This window comes from Zea mays, chromosome 1 (assembly GCF_902167145.1).
Source record: "Zea mays cultivar B73 chromosome 1, Zm-B73-REFERENCE-NAM-5.0, whole genome shotgun sequence".
In the NCBI taxonomy this organism is placed as follows: Eukaryota; Viridiplantae; Streptophyta; class Magnoliopsida; order Poales; family Poaceae; genus Zea; species Zea mays.
This window is the reverse complement of record NC_050096.1, coordinates 109,023,440-109,039,306: the sequence shown is the minus strand read 5'-3', so window position 1 is coordinate 109,039,306 and position 15,867 is coordinate 109,023,440.

Sequence of the window (15,867 nt, the reverse complement as noted above, 5' to 3'; positions counted from 1 at the left end):
CTTATTTAACCTAAAATTCATACAACTATTTTTATTAAATTCTATGGAAAATAAGAAGCCTAGGAAAATTGGTTTCACGATTTTAGGATTTTTCTACAATTTTCTATAGATTTTCAAAGCTTTACTGAAAAAGAAAAAGGAAAAGGTTGCAACAGTGATGGGCTGGTTTCAGCCCAGCGACCCAGTCCAGAGGGAAAGCGCGCGCGCGCTGGCGGCTTTGCAAAAATACCCTCGGGGTTCTAGCTAACTAGAGACAGGTTCTACCACTGTTTCAATGAGTCGCTGACAAATTGCAGAGAAGTCCTCAAACTTCTATTCCTTCGCAGAGGGAGGTCCCCGACGGCGGTGAGCGCGGGGAGCGCAATTTCGACGAGCTAGACCGGCCGGAGGGGGCCAAGACCGGCGCTCAGCTTTGGACTAAACCAAATCCATGACCTAGAGAGTATTTCCCCTAAGTTAATTGCACAAATGACCAACTAATGAGCTCTGGCCACGGTGACCGAGAGCATGGCGGACGGATGAAGGTGTTCCCGGCGACCAACGAGCTTCTAACTTAATTAAACGGGTCAGTGATCATCCAAAGCAAGTAAGAACGTCGAAACAAGCACGCAGAGGACAAGTGTGGACCTGATTTGGGCTGGCCACGGAGAGCTGGAGTTCACGGTGTTGTTCAACTGATTTGGGGGAAGTTTAAAATTCGTGCTTACTGGTGATTGACTGGGAGCAATCCTTGTTGGGGTGGTGCATGATGATGTTGTGAAGCGAGCCGCGGGCTCAATTTATAGGTTCAGCGAGCGGTGACCGTGAATTTGGGCGCTGACGCGCGGCGGCCGGAGGTGAAGAAGAACGCTAGTGCGGTGAATACGTGTTCAGTGTCGTGGCAGTAATTCCGGTGGTCGACGGGAAGCTAGAGGGAGTCACAGCGATGCGGTGGCGAGGTTGGGACACGCGGCATAAGGCCGGAAGATGGCGGTTCATCGGCGAGCTTATCTGCTCCCGCCGTAAAGCAGAAGGGCTACGACGGTGAGTCACCGGAGTGGCGTCCAGCGCACGGCTTTTACCTCGCGATGCCATTCATCAACGCCAGGCACGAATCTAGTCGCCGGTGACACGAATCACGGCGGAGGGAGTCGTCGGCGGTGAGGATTCCCTGCTGGCGGTCTAATCCATATGGAGCACTGTACCATGGCGACTAACTCATTCAGACAGCCTGTCAGTCCCTGTTGAAGGCAATTTTTCTCTCAATTTCATATGGCAACATAACCAATGATCTGTAGCAAAGTTGTAGAACTACAATCCAGCTATAACTTTGCTACAATGTGCTCCCACAAAAAGTCACTGGATCTAGCTTAAAATTAAGCCCTAAGTTCATGTCATCCCACTGTTAATCTGAATTTCAGATTTCAGGCAGTCTGACAGTCCAACTTCAGGCTCATTTATCTCAGAATTCTTCATAACAACTATGCTCACACTCTTAAGCAAAGTTGTTCCCCTTTGTTAGGTCTACAAGTTTGATGTGGTGACCTAGGGCAAATTCTTACTGATTTGAAAGTTAATAAGCTCCAAAGTTTAGCTTACAACACTGAAATTCACACTTAACATGAAATCTCAATTAGGGTCCTTTTTGCAAATGAGTCCAAAACTTAGGGTTTGGCTTGTAAATTCACATATGAGTGACCCAAATGACTTAAGATACTTATTTAACTTGGTTTTTGCACTTTAGTCCAAAAGTGGACTAATTTTGCACATAGGTCCCTAGGGTTTGGTTTTAGGGTTTTCCAGGGTTCCAATTAGGGTTTTTGGTATCCCAAGGGTATAAATGTGATTCAAGTTTATTTTTGGGAATATTTCATGATTATTTCTCAAAAGTTTTTGGGTTTTCTCAATTTGGGTTATGTCTTACCCCTTTAATCCCTATTTAGGGTTAAGTTCCCTATCTAGGGTTCTATTTGCAAAGTGCTATAACAATACAACTTGTTTGAAATTTTTACCTAGTGAATGCACTCTAGGTGTGTCAAACATATGCAATGCCAATGTTTATGATGCCATGCTCAAGTTTTAGTTACAGTAACACCAGGGGTGTTACATCCTTCCCCCCATAAAAGAATCTCGTCCCGAGATTAAAAGTCCTAGGGTAAGTAATGGAAAAGGAAACGTGACATACTTTTATTTCCTTATTTCTGGTACAAGGCAAGGGTGGCTTGGGAATTTACTCCTTTATTACAATAGCTATACATGCTTTACAATTTACAAGAGGCTAAAAAGCCTGGGAAATTCTTATCTAAAAAGTCTTGAGTTTCCCACGTAGCCTCATCTTCGGAATGTTGGTTCCACTGTATCTTATAAAACTTGAGAGTTTTTCTCCAGGTAATCCTGTCCTTTTGGTCCAAGACTCGAATGGGATGCTCAGAATATGTCAAGTCTGGTTCAAGGACAACATCTGTCACTTCAACGGTTCGATCGAGAATCCGAAGACACTTCTTCAATTGGGACACGTGGAACACATTATGCACAGCAGACAAAGTTTCGGGTAGTTGGAGTCGGTATGCCACTGGTCCACATTGCTCAAGTATAGGGAATGGACCAATATACCGGGGTGCAAGCTTTCCTTTAACCCCGAAACGTGATACCCCCTTCATTGGTGAAACTTTCAGGTAGACATAGTCTCCCACAAGTAAGTATAAGGGCATTCACCGTTTGTCTGCATAACTCTTTTGACGAGCTTGAGCGTTCTTCAAATTATGAATTATCCTTTGAACTCTTTCTTTAGTTTCCTTCACCATATCAGGCCTGAAGAAGTACCTTTCACCAGGTTCAGACCAATTTAGCGGAGTACGACATTGTTGTCCATATAAAGCTTCAAAGGGTGCCATCTTGATGCTTTCTTGATAGCTATTATTATATGAAAATTCCGCTAACGGCAAACATTCATCCCATTTTTGTGGAAATTCCAGAACACACGCCCGTAGCATATCTTCGAGTACCTGGTTCACTCTCTCAGTCTGTCCACAGGTTTGAGGATGATAGGCCGAACTGTGGAGCAGTTTAGTACCCAGGGATCTATGAAGTTCTTCCCAGAATTTGGATACGAATTGAGGTCCACGATCCGACACTATAGTCTTCAGAACACCATGCAAACTGAGAATACGGGCAATGTACAATTCCACATAGGTAAGTACCGGGTAATATGTCTTGACCGGCAGAAAGTGAGCAATTTTCGTAAGCCGATCAACAATAACTCAGATGGAATCATACCCTTTTGTGGTCCTGGGTAATCCCACAATGAAGTCCATACTAATGTCTTCCCATTTCCATGTTGGGATTGGCAAAGATTGTAATGGACCAACAGTCTTCATGTGTATGGCCTTGACACGTCTGCAAGTGTCACACTTAGCCACATAGCGTGCAATTTCAATTTTCATCTTCGTCCACCAGTAGTGCTGCTTTAGATCATGATACATCTTAGTGCTTCCCGGATAATAGCGACTAAGATGTGCTTCATCTAAGATTTGCTGGCGGAGTTCTTCATTCTTCGGCACCACTATGCGGTTATTGAACCATATCACACCTTGATCGTCTTCTTTGAAGCATTTGGCTGTTCCAGCCCTTATCTTTTCACGTATGTGCTTCATACCCTCATCATCTTTTTGTGCGTCAATTATTCTTTGCAAGATGACTGACTCTAGCTTCAAATGATTTGAAGTCCCATGTTGAATCATTCCCAGGTTCAATTTCTCCATCTCCTGGCATAATGTAATGTCAGAAGTCCTCACTGTTAAACAATGGCAGGAAGCCTTGCGACTGAGCGCATCTGCCACTACATTTGCTTTTCCTGGGTGATAATGGATTTCTAATTCATAATCCTTGATCAGCTCGAGCCAGCGCCTCTGCCTCATATTCAATTCTGACTGGGTGAAGATGTATTTCAAGCTTTTATGGTCTGTATAAATATGACAGACATTACCCAGCAAATAATGACGCCAGATCTTTAGGGCATGAACCACCGCAGCTAACTCAAGATCATGAGTAGGATAATGTTCCTCATGTCGGCGCAACTGCCTTGAAGCATATGCAATTACTCGGCCTTCTTGCATTAACACACAGTCGAGTCCACTGCCTGATGCATCACAATATACATCAAAGGGCTTATTAATATCCGGTTGAGCCAATACCGGAGCAGTGGTTAATAATGTCTTCAATTGTTCAAAAGCTTCATCACACTTTGAAGACCAATTGAATTTAATATCATTCTTCAATAAACTTGTGATTGGCTTCACAAGCTTAGAAAAATCTGGTATGAATCGGCGGTAATATCCAGCCAGTCCAAGGAAACTTCGGACCTGATGAACAGTGGTCGGGGGTTTCCACTCCAAAATGTCCTTGACTTTGCTGGGATCTACCGCAATCCCCCTGGCAGATAGTACATGTCCCAGAAACTGAATTTCCTCCAGCCAAAACGTGCATTTGCTGAACTTGGCATATAACTGATGTTCCCTCAAGCGCGTTAACACGATCCGTAAATGTTGGGCGTGCTCCTCTTCATTCTTGGAATATATCAAAATATCGTCTATGAAGACCACCACAAACTTGTCCAACTCGGGCATGAATACCGAGTTCATTAAATACGTGAAGTGGGCAGGAGCATTTGTCAATCCGAAAGACATTACCAGGTATTCAAATAATCCATACCGCATAGTGAATGCGGTCTTTGGTATATCCTCGGGCCGAATACAGATCTAGTGATAGCCTGATCTGAGATCAATCTTGGAAAATACCCTTGCTCCAGTCAGTTGATCAAATAGAATGTCAATCCTTGGAAGAGGGTACTTGTTTTTGATGGTGACCTCATTCAGGGGTCGATAATCCACACACATCCTTAAAGTTTGATCCTTCTTTTTGACGAATATGGCTGGACAACCCTATGGCGACGAGCTTGGCCGGATAAATCCTTTTGAAGATGCCACATAATATCTGCAAAGAAGGGCTTCGCTCCGATACCAACTGTGACGGAACCTCCCAAGTAATTAGGCCCACCTACAGTTGTCCTTGTCCAACGGACCTCAGACAACCCTGTAGGTGCCCCTGAATCACTTGACAAGTTCGGTATCTTATTTCTTACCTTTTCAGGAACGTTTCACCCGTCTTGCAGACATTACAGAACATTAGAGATATAGAAATGCGGAAGCGATTACATAAAGATACATTTATTTAGAAAGTAAGATCGAGTTACTTATTACAGACCAGAGTTATCCTAGGAGTGCAGAGTAATATTATTACAATACCAAGGGAGGTAAAAACTCCTCCCGATAGTTTTTAAACAAAAAGTTCTATATGGAGGACCAAGTCCTCCCGCGGCTTCACTCTTGTTTTTCTTCCTTGGGGACCACCTTGGAGCAGAAGCAACAAAAATTTGTCGCTTCCTCACCTAAAAACAACGGAGGGATAAACCCTGAGTATGGAATTACTCAGCAAGTCTTACCCGACTAAAGAAAAGACTCTCAAGGGTATGCTGGTTAAGGGAGTCAAGGTAAGGCTTTTCAATATTCAAAGACTCTGTTTTGCAGAAATGCTTACTAAAGTGGATCCTTAAAAATCCAGTTTTATTTGTCAAGTTGTGTAAAATTACCTGTAACTAGAGTTCTTTCTACCCTAGTTCAATCACTTGTCCTGCACTAGCCAATTTCTTAACAAAAACCCATCATCTTTAGTGGATTGCTACGTATAGGTCAGTGACCAAGTCTTCATAACCGCGAAGGTACGGCGATCCGAATCGATTATACTCAGCTGAGGATCTCCAATCACACGACATATGTAGCACTTAACCCTTGCATATGTCAACCCGCCACCGGGGTTCTTAAGACCAGATCAGGTTCACGCAAACCGAGAGCACAGATACACCACCGTCCAGCCTCTTGCCACGGAGGGTACACTCTACTCCCGCCACCGCTCCACGCCCATTTTGTGTTATCTTATTTTGGCCTTAGTCTGCCCGAGGCAAGGCTTACCCATGACGAGGCATGTGACCAGTTAAAGGGTCCTCGGTCATCAAGCCTATATCGACACGGTCCTTAATCGACTCAGACGAAGACACTACACCGAGACTCCTTTCTCGTGCAAGTCACCCGCCCGGTCTCAGCTTAATCATTTCAACCCAAATCTTGGTACCTGGCAGAGGTACATCTTTTCCGATGTTTAATCCATCATGGCCATGATGGATCCACCATCAAGTTTTATTTTTGAAAACAACCCTCCCACTTTGCCAAACATCTTTTGTAAAACAAATCCTTTTGTTTTTCTAGAGCAATACTAAGCATAGTAAAACCTTTTTGTAAAAACAGGGTCTCAAAGAAGGTAATCAAGTTCAAGGAAGGTAATGCAGGAATTGTTTAAGCATTCAACTCCTATCACCTAATGCAACAAGCAAGTGAGAAAGATTTTAAAAACATCAAGGAAGGTGGCAAATGCACCGGGGCTTGCCTTCGTTAGTAGGTGAGTCAGGCTCGGACCCGCAGATATCGAAGTAGAAACAATTTCCGGCCTGAGATTCCGAAGGTGGTGGTGTCTTCTCTTCGGTCACATCAATCTCTTCTTCGTTTTCTAAATATAACCATATAGGTATATATAAGAATGAATGCCATGTAATGCCATCTAAAAATCCAGAACTAATACTTTCAACTACTTTAAATGCCTTAAAATTCCTTATTTAACCTAAAATTCATACAACTATTTTTATTAAATTCTATGGAAAATAAGAAGCCTAGGAAAATTGGTTTCACGATTTTAGGATTTTTCTACAATTTTCTATTGATTTTCAAAGCTTTACTGAAAAAGAAAAAGGAAAAGGTTGCAACAGTGATGGGCTGGTTTCAGCCCAGCGGCCCAGTCTAGAGGGAAAGCGCGCCCGCGCGCGCGCTGGCGGCTTTGCAAAAATACCCTCGGGGTTCTAGCTAACTAGAGACAGGTTCTACCACTGTTTCAATGAGTCGATGACAAATTACAGAGAAGTCCGCAAACTTCTATTCCTTCGCAGAGGGAGGTCCCCGACGGCGGTGAGCGTGGGGAGCGTAATTCCGACGAGCTAGACCGGCCGGAGGGGCCAAGACCGGCGCTCAGCTTTGGACTAAACCAAATCCATGACCTAGAGAGTATTTCCCCTAAGTTAATTGCACAAATGACCAACTAATGAGCTCTGGCCACGGTGACCGAGAGCATGGTGGACGGATGAAGGTGTTCCCGGCGACCAACGAGGTTCTAACTTAATTAAACGGGTCAGTGATCATCCAGAGCAAGTAAGAACGTCGAAACAAGCACGCAGAGGACAAGTGTGGACCTGATTTGGGCTGGCCACGGAGAGCTGGAGTTCACGGTGTTCTTCAACTGATTTGGGGGAAGTTTAAAATTCGTGCTTACTGGTGATTGACTGGGAGCAATACTGGTTGGGGTGGTGTCACACCCGGGTTCCGGGGCACCAAGACCCGGGCGCGAACATAATCACCAGGTGTGCTGGGACCAAGTCTCACACATATGATGAATCATGGCACAGGATCGAATGTCACATCTTTACTATATAACAGGAGTTCTATACAGAATAAATAAATAATTACATTATAAGGAGACGACGGTCCAGCAACCCAAAGTTGACTGGGAGACGACGGCCTAGACCTCTCACGAACACATCGCCGCATCCTTCATGCGCCTCATCCTGCGGTACCTGTTCTTGACCTGTGGGGGGGGGGTGTGAGACAGCAAGAGTGAGCTCACATACGTTCATCGCTCAACAAGTTGTGGGGAATAATGTGCATGAACTCGCCAAAGGTGGGAGCTCACGTGAAGTGTAAGGCTTACCAAAGAGGATGGTTAGAGCTAAGCATTGCTTTTAAAGTTGGTCAAAATTTTATTAGCAATTACTAAGTATAAGTAAATACCAACCCAATTAAGTAGTAGAACAAAAGTAACAACCTCACCTGCGATGCAATGCATATGACAAATTGAGTTTAAGTTCCATAATTTAATCATGTGAGTGTCCGAGCCGCTCATGACCGTGAGCACGGCTAGTATACCAGTTTTACACTCTGCAGAGGTTGCGCATCTTTACCCACAAGTCATGTTACCCATCTGCCAAGGGATCGCGACTTCCCATACACCTCTACCGAGGAGGCGAGGCAGGGTAACACTACGAGGCCTTTACAAAGTTCCACTAGCTTCAGAAAACCCGCTACAGTTTATAGGAAGCTCCAATGCAGGAATCCCTTGCAGGACCGCCATCGCAGCAAAATCCTCCCGAGGGCCTCCCTACACTGACCACTCCCCTACTGCCCTTGCCCCTTTCGGGTAAGGTAGTCTTCCACTAGCTTTCCTAATTAATCGGCCAAGGGCGTCCCATTAAACCCTTGTGGTAGCACTGTTTTCCAGGGTGGTTCTCCATGTTCCAATTAACATAATGATCTTATCATGAACAGTAAATAGCAACTGATAACAAAAGTATGAATAATATGTATCTCAATGCCCAAATCCACATATAGCACTAGCAAGTACTACCCAGAAAGTTTAGTGGTAAACAAGGCATAAAGATAGACAAACTAGGGTAACCTATTAGGTCCCATCAAATTAACCTATGCAGATCATTATGATTAATTAGAACATGACTGGGTAAAAAAGAAGTGATCAAGGGCACAACTTGCCTGGGACTTGAGATTCCAGGTACCAGGATGATCTTCAAGTGACACGTGTCCTCACTGCTAAACGTAGCAATACAGACAAACATGGTATATGAAAAACTAACATCACACCAAACATAAGAATACACCGCATAATAATAATCTACGCGTTACTACGAGATCGTGGGCTCGAGAATCGCTACAATCGGAGTTACGGTTGCGAAGTTATGGTTTTCCGAAGATCCACGTGGTTAAGTATTGAATAGACTAAGTGCAACATTTTAACCGATATTTCATGACAAAACAAAGTTACCAGATGATAATGAATATTATTATGAGACTAATGAAACCAGAAGGGATCAAAGCGAAGTTACGGTTATTAGGTTACGAATTTCTAAAGTTATTTAGCACCTAGAATAGATTAATTCAAATGAACAATTCAAGTTTCATGGCTAAACAAAGGTATTAGGTGATAGATAATATAAAAACAAAATTATTGCAACTAGAATGAATCAATTTGGAGCTAAAATGAATTAAATATGAATTTCACAAGTTTCTGGAATTATTTTTGTATTAAAAAAAATCATTTTCTACAATTTATTATCTAATTTCACTGCTCACGGACTGGGCGCAATATTATCGGAAACTGCAGGGGCTAACTAGTAAGTTTTCCCTAGACACAGTTTAACCCACTGATGGACGGCAGGTTTATTCAGTAAAACTATAGGGGTTCTTTAGTAAAACATACCCGCGAAGGGGTATGATCAAATCTGGGCCGCACAATCACAAATGGATCGTGCAGATTAGACCCGATTCACTCCGAACCGGTACCCAACGTGGGGCATCCGATTAAGATCCTACGGCTAGGGTGTTATGAAGATGCGATCTAATCCCGGTCATCGAATTACCATCCTACGGCTCGGATCCGTTTGATGAAGGGGTATGCTGATTCTAATCCTGACCGCCCACGCAGAGATCAACGTCACAGCTTTAGTGACACGAAGGGGGTACCTAGGATCTAATCTGCGCCATCCACTCACTATCGACGGCTATCAGTGCTTCTCCTACCTTCCGCTATTTACCAGGTCACGGCAACCCATGACCGCACGCGGAGGTCACGGCGATGCATGCCGGAGCACCGGATTCCAACCCACCGTGCCCCACTCCCAGGCCTGAATAGTACGACGCAAAGCGGAGGCAACAACCATTCACCAGAGGAGGTACTCACCGTGAATCACCCCGCACAAAGACCTGCCCACGGCAGAACGCAGGCACCAAGGTCTGGTGCACGATTGCTTGAGTTCCGCCCGACCGTTCCTCAAATTGGTGGTGGAGAAAGCTTCCCCAAGACTCGGCGATCAATCCTATACCCACACTGGACACCGAATGGCCCCCAGATAGTGTGACGATGGTGGCGGCGGCGCTGCTTCCTGTCTCTCTCTCCTCTCCGCTAGATCTTCGACGACGAGCACTGGGCGCGGACGCGCGGTAGCTTCGGTGAGTGCGAGCACGGTCGCGAGGGCCGGGTTTTATAGGGTCTACGCCACAGATTCCAAGCAGAGGGGGGGCACGGATGTTGCGTGAAGTTCGCCGTCCGCTCCGGCGCGCGCGGTTTCCGCGGATTTCATTGCCGTCCGAGTCAAACGGGGAAGAAGACCCCGCTGTCGAGGGGGTCCCACAAGCAGCGAGTATGCACAGGTGAAGCTCAGATGGAAAGGCTGGCCACTTGGGCCCACAAATCGGCGAAACAAGGCGCAACACAGCCGTGGGATGAGGGGCTGATCGCAGCTGCAGTAGCTGACCCGTGGGGCCGGGGTGTCGGCACCAAGGGGAGTTTGGGTTGTACGGTAGAGGTGTTAGTTGGGCCAGGGAGTGAGAAATTGGCCCGCACGTGTGGTCTTCCCCTTTTTTTTATCTTTTTTCTGATTTCTTTTATCCTTAACTCTTTTAAATCCAAATCTGGATTCAAACTTATTTGGGAATTTGAACCTATTTTAATTATGCAGTTTGGTCAAACCATCATAGCAAGGTTTTATTTATCCCATATTTGTTTTATTTTGTATAGTAGTTTTCCTTTACTTCTCCAATTTCTAAAATTGCAAATTAGGTCTCAAATCACAATATTAACTTAATTCTATTTTTATCGATATTACCATTGTTTATAAATACACAATCCAATAAACTCCAGCATGGTGCACAAGTTGTTCATGTCTTATTTCTTTTATTTACTCATTCTTAATTACAATTATTCTCGTGTTGAAATGAATGTATGAAACACAAATAAGAAGATCAGTTGTATTATCATTGTATACATTTTTGGGTCTTACAGGTGGTGCGTGATGATGTTGTGAAGCTAGCCGCGGGCTCAATTTATAGGTTCAGCGAGCGGTGACCATGAATTTGGGCGCTGACACGCGGCGGCCGGAGGTGAAGAAGAACGCTGGTGTGGTGAATACGTGTTCAGTGCCGTGGCAGTAATTCCAGTGGTCGACGGGAAGCTAGAGGGAGTCACGGCGATGCAGTGGTGAGGTTGGGACACGCGGCACAAGGCCGGAAGACAGCGGTTCACCGGCGAGCTTATCTGCTCCCGCCGTAAAGCAGAAGGGCTACAACGGTGAGTCAACGGAGTGGCGTCCAGCGCATGGCTTTTACCTCGCGATGACATTCATCAACGCGAGGCACGAATCTAGTCGCCGGTGACACGAATCACGGCGGAGGGAGTCGTCGGCGGTGAGGATTCCCTGCTGGCGGTCTAATCCATATGGAGCACTGTACCATGGCGACTAACTCATTCAGACAGCCTGTCAGTCCCTGTTGAAGGCAATTTTTCTCTCAATTTCATATGGCAACATAACCAATGATCTGTAGCAAAGTTGTAGAACTACAATCCAGCTATAACTTTGCTACAATGTGCTCCCACAGAAAGTCACTGGATCTAGCTTAAAATTAAGCCCTAAGTTCATGTCATCCCACTGTTAATCTGAATTTCAGATTTCAGGCAGTCTGACAGTCCAACTTCAGGCTCATTTATCTCAGAATTCTTCATAACAACTATGCTCACACTCTTAAGCAAAGTTGTTCCCCTTTGTTAGGTCTACAAGTTTGATGTGGTGACCTAGGGCAAATTCTTACTGATTTGAAAGTTAATAAGCTCCAAAGTTGAGCTTACAACACTGAAATTCAGACTTAACATGAAATCTCAATTAGGGTCCTTTTTGCAAATGAGTCCAAAACTTAGGGTTTGGCTTGTAAATTCACATATGAGTGACCCAAATGACTTAAGATACTTATTTAACTTGATTTTTGCACTTTAGTCCAAAAGTGGACTAATTTTGCACATAGGTCCCTAGGGTTTGGTTTTAGGGTTTTCCAGGGTTCCAATTAGGGTTTTTGGTATCCCATGGGTATAAATGTGATTCAAATTTATTTTTGGGAATATTTCATGATTATTTCTCAAAAGTTTTTGGGTTTTCTCAATTTGGGTTATGTCTTACCCCTTTAATCCCTATTTAGGGTTAAGTTCCCTACCCAGGGTTCTATTTGCAAAGTGCTATAACAATACAACTTATTTGAAATTTTTACCTAGTGAATGCACTCTAGGTGTGTCAAACATATGCAATGCCAATGTTTATGATGTCATGCTCAAGTTTTAGTTACAGTAACACCAGGGGTGTTACAGCATGCACCCTTGGTCTCCACTATCCACTCAGACAGGGGTCCGATGCCACCACGTGGCTTGTGGGCATGGTGGAAGCCTTCGACTAGAAGCAAGCTCGCCACCCACATTCAATGTGAGCGGTTGAGGTGTGTCCTATTCTACACAAGGCGTGGGCAGGCTTTTGTCAGACCACACAGGCACAAATGACCGCTCCGCTCGTTACCGATGCAGGCAGTTGTGTGTTAGCGCCACATGCAGGCCTTGCATAGTGCACCGCGTGACACCATGGCAGGCGGTTGTGTCTTGGCACTACGCATGGGTGGCACCATCATGAGTGACTGTTTGCTCGAGCAGAGCATGCACTCCCATCACATTGACTTCCGAGCACGTCAGTATGCCCGACCCCTACATACATCAACATATCAGGTACACATCGTGGTAGAAACATGCCGACAATTGGGCGCAAGACACGCCTGATATGGTTATTCGCACGGCAGACGAAGAAGACATCCCTGTCCACCGTGCACTTACTGCTCCATGTAGAATATATTTAATACCAGATTGTCTGGGCCCACATGTTGGTGCTCAGCTCCCTTGTATGTTCCTCCCTTGGGATATAAAAGCGGCACATGCATTGCAAGGGGACAAGCTTACTTAGACTCACTCAAGCTCTCATTAATACAACTCATAGTGGAGTAGGGTATTATGCCCCTATGACCCAAACCACTCTAAACACATGTGTGTTCTTGTGTTCGTCCATCTCATCAGGCAAACCTTTGGTTGTCCCCTATTCTTAGGATTAGGCAAGTGTTTTCCTGCACCCGGCTGGAGTTTACTCTTTGACATTTGGCACGCCAGGTAGGGGGTTTAGCTTAGCTTTTGCGCTTGATTTTTCTTCTTGTCATGATGGTTTGGATTGTCGAGCATCTCAACTCCTCCTCCGATGACTTCCTGATGTGGGAGGGAGTGGCGTCATCCATGCCACGAGTTTGATCCGCCCTACGCCTAGGGCTGCTACGCACGCTACGCAGCAGCCCACCACAGAGCCGACATCTAGAGCCTTCTCATGGTCCGCCCCTGGTGGGCCGTTGTCGATGGTTGGGGAGTTGCTCCACAACCCCAAGCTCTATGGCCTCACCAGTGGTGATGAGGCAGCCGATGTCGTTTGGCCACTGCCTAATCCATGGAACATGAAGCAACTCCATAAGTTTTATTCATAAGGGCAGTACGGGGAATAAGTTTCTTCCTTTATAATTAAGTAGCACCTATGTGTGGTCTAGCCCGGTGAGGTCCGACCTCATAAATTCGGTCTCTAGCGTTCATCGCATAGCTCATGCGTACCAAGTTATAAAGGAAAGATTTACCCCCAGTTCTGTCTTTGCGGTAATTTTCCCCGTTTTCAAATTACAAGCATTATTTTTCTAACCCCGATGTGGTTCCCTACTCTTGTTGCTATGATGAAATCTGAATTGGAATAGCTAGCTTGTAGCTTAGTTTGGTGCCCCTTTACTATTGAAAGGGGTTCGGATCACTGGAGGCTAGGTCCGGAGAAAAGGAACCCATTTCCTGGGGTAGTCTGGAGTCATGTAGTTGCTTAGCCTGGTCTAGTACCCTAAGCCTGCATACTCCACTCTGGTGTCCTTGAACTGCACATCTGGTGTCCCAAACCTCATTCTAGTTTAAAGGTTGGCTTCCTAAACTCTACTCATCGAGTTCAGTTGCTTATGACATAGTTTGGGACCTCCTTTAACTGCTGAAAGAGGTTCAGATTGCTCGGACCGGCTCCGGAAAAAGGTACATGTTTCCTAGGGTGGTCCGGAGTCGTGTATCCACTTAGTCTGGTCCTATACCCTAAGCCTGAATACTCCACCACTCCGTAACAAGAACCCTAGTACCTGGAACTGCGCACTTGGGGCCCGAGCCTCATTCTAGCTTAAAGGTTAGTTCCTAAGCTTTGCTCGTCAATCTCGATTGTTTGTCTCAAAGGATTGAGTGCAACAGAGTGTGGGTCCCATGGTGCACTATTAAACATCAATCTTAAGTCATATGTAGTGCAAAATCCTGGTCTGGGGGTAGTTGAGACATCGGGCGGAATTCTAGGGACATCCACACCAAGTGCTAGCAACCCAAAGTATGAAATGGGGCCCCGAGCCTGCCGATCATATGACGCAGGTAGCAGGCGCGGGTGTGAAAAAGTGGAATCTGAACCATCGTGCACACGAAACACGGGAAATGAGTACCTCCTCAGGAACCTTTGCGATGGCAAAAAACTATTTTTTACAGTTGTGGTGGTGCCAAGCGTCACACGCATGACCGGGCATACCACTAGGCATGGGGCCGCATGTGAGTGAGTCGCGAAGACATGCGTGATAGCAGGCATGTCACCATTGTGTGCCAGTCACAATTAGATTGCTTGAAATGAGATCACAGTTGTGATCCCACGTGTGGGTTTGTAACCTCTCTCGAGGTGGGCCTAGGGACCAATGTCGGTACCTTATAACTAGGGTACCCTCTCGTACTCTGTCAAGGAAGATAACCATGTGGTTACCTATAACCACATACTAAGGAACTGAGGAGACGGGCTCATGAGTCCAGACCCATCTTATTGAACCATTAGCTTTGGCACCCGCTCCCCATCGGGAGCAGGTCTAGTGTCGCCACGTGTCCTAGGTGTGAAAGTGCTTAGAGGCTACCGCCATAAGTCTGGACCTCCATGGACGGGTCTTGAACCTCCACGTACATCGTCTAGACTCCCATGGGCAGGTTTTGGACCTCCACGTATGCCATTGCGGACCTTGTGCTTCCCCACATCGCATGATTGCTCACCAAGACCTGGTCAACTAGTTCACCTTGTAGAGTTGCTCGACAAGACTTGGTCGGATGGTTCGCCTCGCAAAGTTGCTCGCCAAGACTAGGTCGGTCAGTCCGCCTCGCAGGGTTGCTCAAGCAAGACTTGGTCATCTGACATTCAGACCCTCGGCAGGCAAGGCCCAAGTCTTCATGGCAACATGCACCCTTGGTCCCCACTATCCACTTGGACAGGGGTCCGGTGCTGCCACATAGGTCGTAGGTGCGTGGCAAAAGCCTTCGACTAGAAGCAAGCTCGCCGCTCGCATTCAATGCGAGCGGCTGAGGCATGCCTACTCCGCACAGGGCACATGCAACCTTTTGTCAGACTGCACAGGCACAAATGACCGCTCTGCGAGTTATCGATATAGAGAGTTGTGTGTCAGCGAGGCACACATGACTTGTACAGTGCACCGCGTGGCACCATGGCAGGTGGTTGTGTCTTGGCGCTGCGCATGGGCAGCGCCATCATGAGCAACCGTTTTGCTCGAACAGAACGTGTACTCCCATCACATTAACTTCTTAGCACATTAGCATGCTCGGTCGCCTACATATGTCAGCATATCAGGTACACGCCGTGAGGCACAGGGCGATAATTGGGGTGCAAGACGTGCCTAGTTAGGTTATTCGCATGACGAACAAAGAAGAGATCTCTATCCACCGTGCACTTACTACTCCATGTAGTATATATTTAATACCAGATTG